This window comes from Chaetodon auriga, chromosome 17 (genome assembly GCF_051107435.1).
Source record: "Chaetodon auriga isolate fChaAug3 chromosome 17, fChaAug3.hap1, whole genome shotgun sequence".
NCBI lineage: Eukaryota > Metazoa > Chordata > Actinopteri > Chaetodontiformes > Chaetodontidae > Chaetodon > Chaetodon auriga.
Genome location: NC_135090.1, coordinates 21404590 through 21418491, shown reverse-complemented (window position 1 = coordinate 21418491; position 13902 = coordinate 21404590).

Below are 13902 nucleotides of genomic sequence, written 5' to 3'. Positions count from 1 at the left end.
GACGCTTGGCAGATTCTGCGGGTTGAACTTTACCAGCCTGCACTCGTTTGGCTCCACAGTAAACACCCGCTCGCTGTCCGTGATGGAACGTCCCAGCTCGGCTCCCGCTGTGTCCTGGAGGAACGACGGTACGCTCCTCAGTCCAGCAGGACCCCAGGGCCCCTGGCGACCGCTGGCACCGCACTCCCATCTTTCAACCTCTAGAGGGAGCACTGACCTCTTGTCACACTTTCAGCTCCTGGTCTCCTGTCACTCCACCTCCTCCCTCACTGCCCACCCACCGCCCACTTTATGTACCTTGGCCAATAAAGAAGCACCAGTTGGCATCACAGCATTTTTATAGGTGCATTTCACTCGGCGCTGGTGGCTCTGTTCCCCCTGCCACATATTTTAATGCTAACACAGATAGGAATGTGTTTTTTATCTGTGTGATCGTGTACTTAGTGGCACTCTCTCTCTCCCTCTCTATTTCTACGTCACTCCTCCCACCTCCTTCACTGCCTCCTCCCTCGTCTCTGACAGTCTCTTCAGATCATAATCCAGAGGAGCTCTCCAGTACAGTCTGTACCGTCCCTGCACAGCTCAGCTCACTATTCGAGGCATGAAATGAAGCACGGGATTCAAGTTCCTAAAAACTGAAATCACATTTATGTTGTGTTTAAAGCCTCAGCTCAGGCCAGTTTTTAGAGATCTAGAATGAGGCAGATCATTGCTATGTTCATGCACGTTGTTATACTGAAAATCACACAGACATGGCAGTTATAGATCTCCCAGAATCCTTTAGCCTCTTGTTTCTGAGGGGGAGTTAAGAATTGAGACATATTTGCCCAAACTGTACATTACAGCAGAGCGGAGTGGTGGTTAATGGGCTGTGAAACGAGGCTTTGGTTCCCCTGATGTGAATAAGTGGACTAAGACAAATGAGATGGAGGTTAAGCATCACTTTCCATGTTACAGATGTCTGAGCCAAGTGTGCCACTGTGGAAGCTGCTCCCGTAGTAGCAGCGGCTGCCAGCAGAGGGAGCAGGCACAAAGAGTTTTCTGTTCAGGACCCTGAAGCCAAGTCAGCAGCATCACATGGAGAGGAGACCCCATACCCTCCCAGCATGAAGCGCAGGACAGCAAGCTGCCCGTTCTCATTCAGGGAAATAGCTGTCAACATGATGAGGTGAAAGTTTTATTAAGATCGGTGCAGTCATGTGTCTTCACCTTTCTCAGGCCCTCATCCTTCCACCTCTTCGTCACTCTCTCCTCCTCATCACGGTCTTGTCTCACCTTCTTGTATTTCCCTCCTCTCCTTTGCTGTCCACGCTCCTCTCTCCCATTCTGCCTCCCTCCATCTTTTCTCAGTGTCTCTCCTGCCCTCCTCTCTCCGCAGTCTCCTCCTGGCTCCGACTCTTCCTCCCCCTCCTTTCTCTCACCCGCTCCCTCCTCCCTGAGTGCTGCAGAAAGACACCTTTATACCGAGGCTCAGATTCCTCTTAATCTCAGCTTCGCACATGTCAATTTTCACCAGGTGAATGTTATTGCTGTGCACCGAATGAACAGGTCCTGTTTGAAGTCACTTGCCAGAAACACTTTGGTGGATCCTGTGTGGTGGAAATACCCCACACGTCGCGTTCGTGCACACACACACACACACACACACACCTGAGGAAGACTGAGCTTCATTGAGCTTGTGTACTCACTAGACAGAGCAAATACCAAACAGCAGGGCGAGATGTCAGGTGTGCTTGCTGCTCACTGTTATTTTCTGTTGACCTACACAGTAAAATAAATACTATAATCTCCAAAACAGAACTATCATTGATTCTAACATTTGAACTCGGTCAAGTACAGATCTTTAAAGCTGACGTTTTTTGCACATTATCTGCTGTCTGTGTAAGAAACAAGTCATTTTATCCTCTTTACAGCCTTTTATGCTGCGTCTACATACTTATCATGCTTTATAAAGTCATATTAATGAGTAATAATCTTAATATTGAGTACTGGGAGGAATGTATTCAGCTGGAATTTGTACCCAAAAGAAGAAATCTAAATTAAAGATGCAGGTACTTTGTAAATGCAGACTGCAGTCAGGCAACTTAAGTTAAAAAAAACATTTAGCTTGCTGATTAAAGTACCAAAGTGTTTACTGGGATAAATTAAAGACAACATTCCCATGATTACTTGTATGTCAGAGCAAAGTGTCATGTCTGTGGGGTGACAGTCAGCTTCACATGCAGTCATGCCTCTGCACTTTATTTATCTTCTTTATGCCATAAAGAGGCACCGTCGTGCAGATTGTTGCCTCTGTAAGGTCCAGACTGTTGGGATGGGAAGAAACTCTGGAATGAAGAGTGACAACATTTAGCAAAGCAAAATTATTGGTCAGCCATGGCCCTCATGTTCCTTCAGCTGTAATGATATGTTAGGTTTTGGGTATGCACAGTCCAAATCTGAGCCAGGGTACACTTAGATGACTGAGAGTGCCTCCTGAGCAGAGCTAAATCTGGGTGAAACTGAGACCAGGTCCCACATAAAGTATATAATTCTACATTTCAGGGTGGTTGGTCTTGCTTTCTAATCAAGGCAACATGTCAGATAAAAATATGTCAGACCGAGAGATGTGTTGAAATAAATATTCCAGAGAGAGCTCATCATGATGCCACGCGCAGCTGAGGATGGAATCAGGAATGTGTTCCAAAAAACTGGAAAACAGCACGACATTGCATTTCGAGGCGGATGTCTGTGCATTACATTAGATACAAAGGCCTGAATCTTGACCTGAATCCGTGCATGAGTGTGTGCATGATGACAATAATATGCTGTGACACTTTGCATGGACCCTCTATGGCACCCAAACGCCGAAGATGTGAAGAGTCACTGTAATGTCACACTGAGGAGCGCCATGAACTGTGTGGGCAAGTTGTTGTGACACAAGTGTAGAAGAGCTGAAGAAGATGAACTGAAGTCTGCATTCAGAAGGTGGTTTTTATTTGCAGCTGTGAAGCAAAGACATTTCACATTCCACAAGAACTCCCCACAAATTCGAGTTTAGTTGAGAAAAAGTCTGTGGAGCACTGAATCTCACCATGCAGGAGGTCCACTGATGTCATCGTTTCTGTGCGAGCCGTGCACACAGAGGGGTGAAGTGATTTACCACCCGTTAATTTCACTGTCACGACACGAGAGGCTGAGCAGTCTGAGTGTGGGAGGATTAACGAGCTGTTGTCTGCGTGCCAGCAGCGAACGTGAGACGGCCGACGTGTGTCCGTGTGATGGAGAGGAGGAGGGGGCAGAAGAAGAGAGAAGGAGGAAGAGGGAGGGTAGTATTTTCATTCTGCAGCATCACACTCACTCATCCCGCCGCCTCGGCACGGCCGTGTTTGGCTCCCGCTTTAATGGCCCGGATGGGACTGAGCTGAAGGCTGACATGAAAAGCTCTTTGATGGCTCGTCAGAGGACAGACAGACCGGAATGAGCTCATGGCCACAACAGCTCGGATTGTTTTTATTGCTGGTTTTCCCTGACCTCATTAACCGGCCGCTGTGTCTGTGTACAAACACTGAAGGCTGCATGTTCAGCCTCCTGTTGTGGAAATCAATCATTTGTTTTTCTCCTTTTTGATCTTTTGTGCTTCCATCTTTGGGACGAGCGAGCCTCCAAACCACACGGGGTCCTGATCCCGCTCTCATCCTCCTCCACCCTCCTTTGAATGGCCTCCTCCTCTGCTCCTCCACCCTCCTTTGAATGGCCTCCTCCTCTGCTCCTCTTCCATGTATTCACTATGGCCTCCACTGTTGTATTGTCTCTGCATTATATGCGTCTTCCTCTTTTATATTTCTCTCTAATTTAAGTTGCGTTTCTGGAACGTCCTGTTCACACACACAGTTATACTCACATGGAAGCGGCCGGTTCAGCCGCAGTCAGGGTTGTTGGAGCAGCTCCAGCTGGACCAGCTGCCGGTTAAGGCCCTTGCTCAAAGGCACCTCAGTTGCGTTTGTAGCAGCAGGCCACCCGGATTCATGCTGCCCTGCGAGTGCGGGGATGAAACTGGCAGCTCGTGCCCTCTTCTTTAACCTGTAGGCCACCATTGCTCAAGTTACACAGATGTGGGGCTTCAGTCGACCTGCCGGGTTAATTTTTCGAACACTTCAATCTATTGACCAGTTCACTTGTAATACGTTGACATTATTCATGAATCCAGTCTTCAGTTAGCTTTTGTTCTGTGAGTCTTGGTCCTACAAACAGTGCGTGTGAAATGCCCACATTTTCATGATTTCCCAAACACAACGCCAGGGTTGCTGAATTGCTCCTACTTTGAAACTGAATTGGTTCAGATGACTTGAGTTTATCCACCAGGCTCAGTGGAGTTCAACCTATAACTTCACCAACATCATTAATACTGAGGGCAGAAGTGCTTCAGCTTGCTGATTGGATGTGTTTTATTGCAGTGCTATTAGGGGCTTGTACATGACTGTATTTCTAATGTTTTTATATACCCACTTTGACCGTTAAACACTGCTGCTGCACTAATAATTCCACTGGGATCATTTTCCAAGTGTCGGAAAGCTTCAAGCAGTCATCTAACGTAGAGAAAATAACTTGTGGGCACTCAGTGTAACCCTTTCCACCTCATTCATATCCTCCATCGTTCCTCTTGCTCCGTCACTCAGCCCTCTCTCCTCCACCTCCCAGGTGTCTTCTTCTTCCTCAGTTAACATCGTCTTCATCCCCTCGGTCACATCATTCTCATATCCCAGGGTCCTCTCTGCTCCACTACTGTACCCAGAGAGAGGGCCCTGGTCTCAGCAGCTTCCTGTCTCACAAAAGACCCCTCTGTTTCCCCCCTCTGTGTTTCCTCTGCTGCCACCCCACCCCCTTCCTCAACACCCCTGTGGTACATTCCCTCCCTCTCCCCCGGTGCATTCCTCGCTGACCTCGGCCGGCTGAGGAGTCCCTCTGTCAGCGGGCTCTGTGAGAGTGGAGCTGAGCCTCAACTGATCTGTGCAGGCAGCTTTGAGGGTCTCTGTTCAGGACAAGTCGGTCCTGAGAGCCTTTCAAATATGACTCGAGTTAACTCTGCTGCCACAAAACACGTCGTGAGGAGCTTGTTTTGCTGAGCTGTAAGTGCACCAGGACAGCATTCAACACAGTATGCTCATAATAAAACCACCATATACTGTACATAATGTTAAATTCAGAGCTCTCAGAAGTTAAATCAGTTAAAAATCTGCCTGCCAACATGGAGGTGTGATGGAGAAGTGGCTGAAATCTGAGCTGACTGTATGGAAACAGAAGAAAAAAGAGACAAACAGTGTTAGAACACACACCAGTCGAAGCATCGAGTCACTTAATCTGAGCTACATGTTTTTGGCGTCCTTACAAAAAAATAACGAGTGTTAATGTGCGACTTCTTGCAGCCACTCACACCAGCTCTGTAGATACTTCAGCTCGTGAACTCAGGTGTCAGGAGGACCAACACCGTCAGCCAGCTAACACGCTGGCACAGAATCCAAAATCAGTCAAACTCCCCGTCAGAAGCAGCACAAACTCGTACGACCACTTACCAACTGATAAAATGACCAAAGAGCTAAACTGTAGAGACAAGATCTGTGATCAGGTATCATGACAGTGGGACCATTAGAGTCTTTACTGCGGTGTATTAAACCTGATGGCAGACCTCTGAGATTTTAACCTTAACCCTAACATGGCTGTTAGGGTTAACACACACACACACACACACACACAGAAGTAACACTGTGTGAGTTCATCTTAAATTATCCCTGAAACATGTTGGTGCTTAAGTGGTTTAAACCAGATTATAGTTTATTATACAGATTGTTGGTCACAAAAGAAGCTCGTCTGTGTGTATTGGCGTTTTTAAGTGGATCATTTTGTCACTTCGGGCTGACGCTGAAATCTCGCTCGCATCAGGTAATCAGCTTCTAACATTTAATCATAGAGGCGTGCAGGGAGCCATTATATCTGACACTTCTTACACTCTTTACTCTGTTATTACCCTCCTCGCGCCACATGCTGCTGCAGCTCCCACCACCCCAGCCTCCTCCTCATTTATGCTGCAGGTGCTGATAGCGTTGATCAGAGCTAATGCTCATGTATTCGTGTTTTATACACTGTCCAAACTTTTTTGGAGTCAGCGTTGTGTAACGATTCCTCACAATCAGCAGACAAATGCAGCACCGGTACCTCAGGTCATCTCGGCCCGGAGCCCTGTTGAGCAGCTGGTGTGAAAAAGGCCTCTAAGCTGCTGGCTGCTGCTCTGGCTCCTCCACAGCTCTTTGTAATGGTCAGCTGGGACATGTATAGCGAGGTGTCACTCTGACGGCAAAATGACCCACCTGACCTTCCCCTCGACCTCAGCGTCCGGCTGGCCAGTCTGGGTTACGGCCAGGCTTCGCTGCCCTCTGTCCCTTCACCATTCAACCAGCTGAATGCTTCTGATGCTTCACATACTTGTTGCTTCTCCTCTTTCATCCCTTACAACAAGAAACCCCACAATGCCGGCTTGTTTTCTGTCGCCTCTTTCCGAAAATGCTCTCTGGTCTTGGCGCAATCAGTGAGAAGCTCTCTTTCTTTCAGGTGGACTGAAGAGACAAACAGTCTGTGAGGACTGGCTGTGATGGAGTGCTGTCCGTCCAAGACGTCCCCTTGTATGCTGACGCAGGTCCAATGACTCTGAGTGGAAATATGCTGTAATTAACCCAACAAAGTACTACATAGAGTTTTATTTTTCTAGTAGTTTTAGCATGGTGGTGCACAGTATTACCTGCTGTCTGTCGGCTCTCTAGTTAGCCAGATATATTTTATTATTGTAACAGATACGTCATTGTGCGTCAGGATGGTTTAAAGCAGCTCCTGTGTCAGACAGACAGGTGCACAGTTGTGATAAATGAATACACTCTAATGTAAACAGGTTGTGCAGTAATGCAGTAAACGTACTAACAGCTTGTAGACAGGTAATGCACATAAACGCTGTATATATAGCCTCCTGTGATGAGAGGGCTGTTTAAAGGTCCACAGGTGTAATTCTGATTAATGGAAAGCAACAACCTGTTCTGTGAGAGAAAAGCAAGATCATGTGAGTTGAGAGTTAGAAGAGGATGACGGTGGAAGCGTTTATTTTAAATCTCTGTAAGGGAATAAAAACTAATGCAAAAACACACAAAAATGCCATTTATGTATAGGGACAATATACCCAGGGATTCAAGCTCGAGTGGCACCTTGAAGCTGAGGTCGCTCAAAGGAAACTAAACCTCACTGAAGCTCACTGTGCACAGACAGCTGGAGGTGACTTCACGTGTGGAAAAACCTGCGACTTTAACAAATATGTTGCTGTGTCAAAGACGCCGAGGTCCCGCCCTGCGTTTTAGTCAGTAGGTCAGTTAGCGACGCTTCGGTCGGTCCGTCCGTCCATCCGTCCGTCCGTCCACCTCCTCCCTCCCAGCCTCAGGTTCTTTCTGGAATCTCCATGTGTAAATACTGTTTGATCCCTCCTCCCTCCCTCCCTCACTTTCTCCCTCCCCTCACCTCTGTCCTCTCTCTCCTTCTTTATCAATGGCCCTCATTCATTCCCCCTCACCCTCTGCATGCCTGCGTGCCCCCCCACCACCAGCTCTCTGCCCACCCCCCCCCTCTCTCTCTCTCTCTCTCTATTCATTCCTGTGATTTTTCCTGTACCTTTCCACGGCCTGAACGTCCCCTCCCTGGCAGCAGTAACCAGTCTATCTCCCTCCTCCATCTCTGGCTGGGTTTCATTTCAGGGATTTTGGTATTTAGATGCAGATCTAGATGTGGGTTATTTCAGGCTTTGGCACTTTCATCTGCATTTATGAGAAAAAAAAGTACAATTCCAGGTGTTTCAGTGTTGGTCAGATATGGATCCTCACTGCCGCTGCTTCAGTAAAGCACAATGAGGCTTTTAGTGTCGTGAATTTATGTTTTTAACCAGTTGTTCATGAAACCCGCTCCTCATATATATCCTGAAATCATCTGTGTTGTGGCTCAGTATAGCATATTTTCCTCTTTCTGGTTCATGCTAAATCACCAGTCCTTCTAATTGCCTTTTATTAGTGCAGCCATTATGCACCATCTGTGCAAATTACCTTCAAACAGTGAGTAATTGTGCTAAATTGAGCACCTCTGCGTTCACCTATTGCTATATTTAACAGTAAAGGGCAAGGAAGCTGCGTTCAAGAACTGCTGAGCGCTGAAACCACAATTAAACACGTACAGAAGAGGATCGCTGAGAATGAGAGGGCAGCGACACACAATGTATTTTTGACCCGAGTTCAGTTCATCAAGTATCAAAAGACTCCAAATATACTGCGTGCTCGTATTTAAACTGCGTCTCTCTCACAGTGTTAGACATCAGCTGGCACGCAAACTACAGCGCTGGCGAATACTCACCCCACGCAGAAAAACACACCCACTTAGGTGTACCCTTGCTGTACCTCCCCCCTTCGTCCTCCCTCCCTCTTCCTCCTCTGCTGCCTATTTCGAGGTATGTGGTTAGCTGGGTGTGTTCAGTGGCGAGATCCAAAATCACTGACCCATTCTCTGTATAAATTCCCTTTTTTCACCTGGCTCCACACACCTCCAGCAGCTTCACCAGGCCAAGCGGAGTGTGTGTGTCGGTCACACACAGATACGCACTTTTTGACCCCACTGCTAATGCATCAGAGTATCAGCCCTTTCTCCGTCTCCTCCCAGTCGAGCCCCTGCTCTGATCTATTTTGGTGTTTTGTGGCTGGCAGGGTGTGTGTGCGTTTGCAGCCCTGCCCAGTAAAATACAGACTTTTCAAGGAAGTCAGCAATATAATATGGCCGCTTTATTGTAATTACAAGGTTCCCCTTTTGGAAATAGCGCACAGAGAGAGCTGCCCACAGGCACTTGCTGAGTCCGTCTCCAAGAGCTAATGCCATCTCCTCTGCAGACGCCCTCGTCTCGGTCTCATCCATTCTTGAGGTCTGTCTTGCTTGCATTGCCCCAAATGTTGCCATAACAGGCGCTTCTATCAGCTGGATACTAGTCACCCTTTGACGTTACATCCAGCTCAGATTCCAGAGCTGTGTGACTGGATGGAGTGTCAGAAATCACTTTGGTGGGTGGCCACGTCTGGTGCAGACCTTGTGGTCTCTTGGTTCTTATAACCCTTAAATTACTGCCCGGCAAATTATAAGGCTTTATTAATTCAAATATGGCTGACATCAGAGCTTAATTGTGTAATTGAAGGGTTCGCATCAACCTGCTGCACAGATTTTCTTCTGGGCTGCACCAGCAGAAGCACCTGCCGTCTGACGCCAGGATATTTTACCCCGCCGTAACATTTTAGCAGCCTCACCTCTTAGTGAAGTGGTCACTGCGATGTGCCGAAGGTCTGTTTCAGGGTGATGAAGTCATGCTGCTGGTGGGGGCATACATGCAGTTCCTGTCCTATGGAATTTGTGGTACCTCCATAACGTGCACGCTCAGCAGATTGTGTGGATTATACCGTTGCTAAAGCAGGGTTGCCTTATGCTGCGTTTGGTTAAGGGTGTGTGATACTAAAACTGCAAGAGACAAGACTTAAAAGCCAAATTCTTCTCTATGAAATGCTGGAACAGCAAAATAATAATGGGACGCTGTGTTGAGCTCTTCAGGACAGATTTAATATACAATTACTTTAATCTTACTTGGAAAGTAGAATTACAGACACACAGCTTCTAAATCAACCTTGTGTCATTAAAGGCTCGTTACAGGACTATTTGCAGGTGACCAAATGTCTGAGGATTCAGGCCTCGCCGTCGCCCTGTGGTTTACACAGCACTGCTTTTCAATTTTACACGGCGCTGCTCTGTTCTGTAATAATCTGTGTTGGACGGTCTTTCATCCTTCATCGTTCCAGGTTCTTACTTTGCTGCAACTTTGTGAGATCGCAAAGATCTTTTTGAACATGTAGAGCTGCACCACCAGAACAAGCTCGTATTAAGTTGTTGTCTCAAAACAGCCACAGCTACATTAGTTTAGAGTTCGAGAACTCGGTAAGGGCATTGCTGTATGTCTTTTTAATGTTACCTGGTTGCTCCTGCCTGTGTTTTTTAACAGGGGCACACAGCACGTCAAAGCAAATGGAAGCAGGAAAACAAGCTGGCTGCTGCTAAACTACCTGTTGTGATGCTGATTTGAGTTAGAGATGCACACAGCCGGCCTCGTTTGGATGTCAGAAGAAAGACAAGTGGATAAGAGCGAGGATGACGCTGAGGTTACGTAGAGAGCGACACACCTGCACTCGAATGATAACTGCTTCCTTTTCAAATCTGACCCGTGTCACCATAATCGGCTTTTGAATTGCACCAAAAACCCTGGAGTGATTCCAGCATTGGCATCCCAGTTGACGTGCTTGTGGTCAAAATTCATGAATCAAATGTGATGTCTCGGGCGCAGCTGGTCCACATGAAATGAGGCTTGAAGGGCAGAGACACTCTGGGACAGCCACTTCAGTGGTTTAACCATGTTAGGGAAGTCTGTGAGCTTTATATGAAACACTTCAAGCGGCATTGTCTCTTTGAAGCAGAGGGTTCATCACACCTTATAATGATAAACTATTTATTTTGTTAATTTATTAATTCATAAAATGCAACTCGACGAATTACAATAAAATAGGCTGCGACAAATCAAACAATAAGACACCTGTTACACTTAAGGAGAAAATAATGTTCCACCTCTTTCCTTCCATCTCTCTTTCAGGTGATCTCTGCTCACTTCCAATCCCACAACATTTCCTAATTTTCATCTTAATAGCATTAACTGGCAAAGAAAACTGTCTTATTCTACCGGAAAGGCAGAACACAGGAAAAGCTGGAAAAGCTCACATCAACCCTGAAGAACAGTCTGATCCCACTTCACCTGCTCTCCTTTCCTCTCTACACCGCCTCATTCACTCAGCTCTTCCCAACCCCAACATAACAACTGTAAAAACCGTGGAGAACAAAAGCAATGATTCTAATTCAGATCCCTGACTTTGGTGTACATTTGGTCCAGACCACCAGTCTCTGTCCCCAATGACTCTGACACTCATGCAACAGAAGTGGCGCTTCCAGTCCTTGAATATGAATCCTTTAGTGGATGAATGTTGCATATACCCACGTGCAAAGCCGAGCACAAACACATACCACAGATGTCTCTTGGGGTGTCTCTTTTTACGACTTGCGGCATCTACTTTCGGAGCACAAGGAGGCCAGAACCAAACATACATCTGTTCTCCAAAAACACTTGATCCAGTGTGTCTGGGAAGCCAAAATAAAAACCCAGAGCTGCCGCAGTGAGGGAGCGTTTCCTGGACTTTCTGATTTGCTATGAATGAGCCCGCAGTGAAAATAACAGCTACGGTGTGTACAAAAGGTGCAAAATGACTCCCAGCTAGGCTTTCAGGTAAATGGTGAATTCTGGGCTGATTTTGTACTTCCTTTTATTGCATTCAACTCCCTGATATTTGGTTTCCTTTTCAGCGCTCCTGCCGTCCTGTTCACCTCCTCTGTCCTCATGTTTTTTTTTTCATTCCATCAAAGAAATCCTTTATGGTCTTTCTTTTACATCTGAGAACATGAAATGCTGTATTTTCCTTTTGGTTTCCATATTGTAATATATAGGTATAAAAACTGCCCTTTTTTTTCCTTATGATTCCTGATGGATAATTGCTGGATGCAGCAGCTTAGTTGTTGGTTTCAGTGTATGATCACACAGCGGTTGCTCCTTCTCATTCTGCGTACATCAAAGCCTGCAGTTTCTTATGAGAAGGCAGCACCGTTTTCTTCTTTTAGCAGCCTTGTATGCAAACCCATAGACAGTACATTACCGCTGAACCCAAGCTGAAACATGGCCCATGTACTGCAAGCGTGTCCCTTTGCTCTTTGTCTGGAATTGAGCATGCAGAAGACCTGCATTTTGGGGACATGGATAGTTCAGTCAGACATCTTAGGAGCCTCATGAGTGGTTGGCACAAAACCTGGAGAGCATCCACGCTGAGGTTTACAGTATGTCAATTCTATAGTTCAACCAGTGTGAATGATTTAAGCTGTCAGTGGGGAAGACATTGTGCTGATATCCTTAAATTTGGCCGTCTTTACATGAGCAAATTACAAATGTTATCCTCAAAATTTCCTTCCAGTCAAGGTAGAAAAACCCTCAAACAGCCTGAAGACGCTAAAAGTCACGCTAAAAGGGCAACTCAATTCAGCAAAAATAGAATTTAACAGTTGAATAAGTGTTTACAATAAAATATGCTTATATCTTTTTTTTGTTTTTACAAAATTTAATCTATCAATCGAATTGATAGAGCAGCTGCTGTTTGGCCTTTTACTGTTGTTCTGTCATATTGATGCATATTTTATCAACCTGCTTTTTGTACCCTGATGTTTTTTGTTTTTTTGTTTTTTTTTCTCTGTCCTACCAAACATTTGCTGTCCTACTCACTGCTGCACTCAACTAAAACAACAGCCTTGCTGCACTGACGCCAGTGTCCACTTTTGAATGCAGCATGTTTGTGTTTCAGTCTGCAGTTTACATCTTATCTTCACTGGAAGCGATTTCCGGCTCTGATTTTTCTCCTATTGGGTCTGACTTGCAGTGCACTCAGAATAACTGACCCTGATCCATAATCACACTGTGTCCTTACAGAAAAGAAGCCGTAAAACAACATGTTGTCAAAACCTTGAACACTGATTTGTGATGTATGATATCATCCTGCAAACACTGGAAGAGAGAAGCAGTTATTTCACATTTTATTTTAAAAAGTTGAAATCTTTAATAAAACTTTCAACATTTCAAATTTCATTTCCGATGTTATGATTCATCTCATTGTGGGTCACCTTGTGTTCACAGCCCATCACAGGGGGCTTGATCCACATAAACAGCTGCACGTCCTCTGAAAATGCTGCAGAGGAAGACGCTAAAACCCGTCTCGCTGCACGCCATATGGAGCGCTGACTTAACAACTCAAATCTAAATGAAAGAAACTTTCCACTGCTTACAAAAGGAATGCTACTTGCATTCATTCCATTTCTACTGAATAAGTTAACAGTATGATCCATCTTATGCACGTATGAGGCACAAATGACTCATATGTTTCGTGCTGCACGTCCATTTTTCCACCAGTGCAATGCAGGTCATATGAAGGTCCAACCATGGGATGCCCAGACAAACTGTTATTCTAAATCTTTACTGATGTTTTTTACATTGTGAGGTTAATATTGGCAGAAGTGCAAAGAAAACGCAGCATTGCAGTGTTGAAACAGACTTCTGAGTTTGTTTGAAAGTATCTCAGATATAATCATCTGTCTGTCTTCACCATATATGTTTTTTTTTTATTTAATATGAGGTGAAGGAAAATTAAGTTTTACTGTTTTTTTTTCCTTTTCTTTTTTTTTTATATTGCTGCTAAGTCCCCAAATAAGGGGAATTATCGTGGAAATACCACAGAATGCAAACACACGCCCCTCCTTAACCCCCCCGAGAATCAAACAGACATTTGGGGGCGTGAATGGTAGTGAGAAAGAGTGAGTGGTATAGAGCATCAGGGGATAATTATGGTTAATTACTGCTTTCTGGATGTGGAGTCTGCATTCAAAGAAAGTGACTAACCATGGGCTGTGCGACTGCAGAGACGTTTACAAGGCAGACGCTGGGCACAGGGGATGGCTTTGAAATAAAGACGATGCTGCTGGGAGTTGACAGGTAGGGATATGAAAGCGACTTTGAAGTTATGAAAGGAATGTCTCTGAGATTACGACTAAAGCTGGTTTAAGGCTTATAGCAAAGAACGTGGTGTTCATGCTGTTTCGGACTTTCAGGTGTTACAGATACGACAAAAGCACATAAAGTCTATATGGTTCACACAGTGGGGTGACAGAATATCACAA